Genomic DNA, 2,862 nt, shown 5'->3' on the forward strand with positions numbered 1-2,862 from the left:
TCAATTATATAATTCTTTCGACCAATCCCTAAATCACTTCGTAATTTCGCGACCATTTATTATCAATTATTTTAATAAAGATTTTGCTGAAGAATTTTTAGAGTAGGTATGTAATGCTAGTATTCTCTACGGTTTACGATATTGTAAATATCAATTTTTCGTTTACCAAATGCAATCAAGTCTCTTATTTCTTTTTGTCTGCAGTTAATACAACTAATAGTTCTACTTTATTTTGCGAATAAATGGAAGGTCAGAGACTGTCATGAAATCTGTTTATCATGTATTTTTGTCGGCGCAATTAGCCTTTAAGAAGGCAAAAATAGTATCTATAATTAATTATAATGTAGTTTTTGTATATAATTATGTATAACATTTTTTGCATAAAATACTAGGCCTGTTTGTTTTCGCTGCACTTTTGAACTGATGCAATAAGTTAGAATGAAACAAATATATTTCTTTCATTCTAATGCGGGGTCTACAATGCGAGTCGTAAGTCGTAAGTTATAAGAAACTGACTAATCGCAGTCGATTATTCTCTTCAAATTTGACTGAATTGGTCAATTTCTTACGATTTATGACTTACGACTCGCATTGTAGACCCCGTATAACTCATTGCACTAGTTCAGAAGTGCAGCGAAAACGAACAGACCTACTATGAGAATCACTATTTATTATTATTCTAGCATATTTTTATATAAATATTCGATGCAAATATCAATAGAAATAATATCAATTCAAATTACGCGCTCAGTTCTCTATTTGACACGCCCGGACACGCCCATCTCCCACCACTTTGGGTGAGTTGTGTGTACCCCGGGTGACTTTCTGAACGCACCCCTACAGTAATGAAACTTACGATACATGAAAAAAATCTGCTTAATTTGCTCCTTCATAATATACATTTTTCATAATTTGCTCCATTTTACTTTTTTTTATAAATAAATGATTTATAAATATTTTTATAAATAAATGAAAGTTAATAACAATGTAAACGTTAATATAAACGAAAATCATTAGAATTTGTAGATTCGCAAGGTACAGAAAAATTGCTCCCTTTTCGTTTGAATTTGCTCCACCTTTACAAACTAATTATCTACAGTATTCGTAGAAAAACGTAAATAATTGCTTTATGCAGTTTGGAGGTTATCAAGAAAATGTGCGCATGCGCAGTATTTAGCGCCTGCGCAACAGAAATCGAGCGCGCCATTTTTTAAATTATTCATTTTTCTTTAATTTGCTTTATACAGTTTGCGAGATATCAAAATTATCAATCCATTAGAATTTGTACATTCTCAAGGCACAGACAAATTGCTCCATTCTTGTTTCAATTTGCTCCACCTTTGAAAACTAATTATCTACAGTATTTATTAAGAAAAAAATTAAAAATTATCGTTTTATGCATTTTGCGGGATATCAATCATTAGAATTTGTACATTCTCAAGGCACAGACAAATTGCTTCATTCTTGTTTCAATTTGCTCCACCTTTAAAAACTAATTATCTACAGTATTTATTAAGGAAAACATAAATAATTCCATTATGCATATTGCGGGATATCAAGAAATTGTGCGCATGCGCAAAAGTATTTAGCGACTGCGCAACAGAAATCGAAAGCGCCATTTTTAAAATTTTCATTTTTCTTTAATTTGCTTTATGCATTTTGCGGGATATCAATCATTAGAATTTGTACATTCTCAAGGCACAGACAATTTGCTCCATTCTTGTTTCAATTTGCTCCACCTTTAAAAACTAATTATCTACAGTATTTATTAAGAAATAAATAAAAATTATTGCTTTATGCATTTTGCGGGATATCAAAAAATTGTGCCCATGCGCAAGAGTATTGACTGCGTTCAACAAAAGTCAGCGCTTAGTAAGCGCTTTGGGCTGATTAATTGGATTAAATTTGTAGATCCAGAAGAATAGTCCTATCTCAATTAAGATGTAAAAAGGTTTGTTCGCGTCGCATGCCCCACCATGCTCCTACTCACTCCAACGCACTCCAAAAACTCATCTGCTCCAATCGCAACCTTTTACTCGTGATCCAAGTGCTCTCTGGTGTACATACACCATGCGACGCGAACAAACCTTTTTACATCTTAATTGAGATAGGACTATTCTTCTGGATCTACAAATTTAATCCAATCGGCCCAAAGCGCTTACTAAGCGCTGACTTTTGTTGAACGCAGTCAATACTCTTGCGCATGGGCACAATTTTTTGATATCCCGCAAAATGCATAAAGCAATAATTTTTATTTATTTCTTAATAAATACTGTAGATAATTAGTTTTTAAAGGTGGAGCAAATTGAAACAAGAATGGAGCAAATTGTCTGTGCCTTGAGAATGTACAAATTCTAATGATTGATATCCCGCAAAATGCATAAAACAATAATTTTTTATTTTTTTTTAATAAATACTGTAGATAATTAGTTTTTAAAGGTGGAGCAAATTGAAACAAGAATGGAGCAATTTGTCTGTGCCTTGAGAATGTACAAATTCTAATGATTGATATCCCGCAAAATGCATAAAACAATAATTTTTATTTTTTTTTAAATAAATACTGTAGATAATTAGTTTTTAAAGGTGGAGCAAATTGAAACAAAAATGGAGCAAATTGTCTGTGCCTTGAGAATGTACAATTCTAATGATTGGTATCCCGCAAAATGCATAAAACGATAATTTTTAATTTTTTTCTTAATAAATACTGTAGATAATTAGTTTTCAAAGGTGGAGCAAATTGAAACAAGAATGGAGCGCCGGGCGTTAACGAGATTCCCACTGTCCCTATCTACTATCTAGCGAAACCACTGCCAAGGGAACGGGCTTGGAAAAATTAGCGGGGAAAGAAGACCCTGTTGAGTT

Source organism: Temnothorax nylanderi, unplaced genomic scaffold, assembly GCF_030848795.1.
Source record: "Temnothorax nylanderi isolate EJ_2023f unplaced genomic scaffold, tnyl_v1.0 TNYL_tig0742_pilon, whole genome shotgun sequence".
NCBI classification, from domain to species: domain Eukaryota; kingdom Metazoa; phylum Arthropoda; class Insecta; order Hymenoptera; family Formicidae; genus Temnothorax; species Temnothorax nylanderi.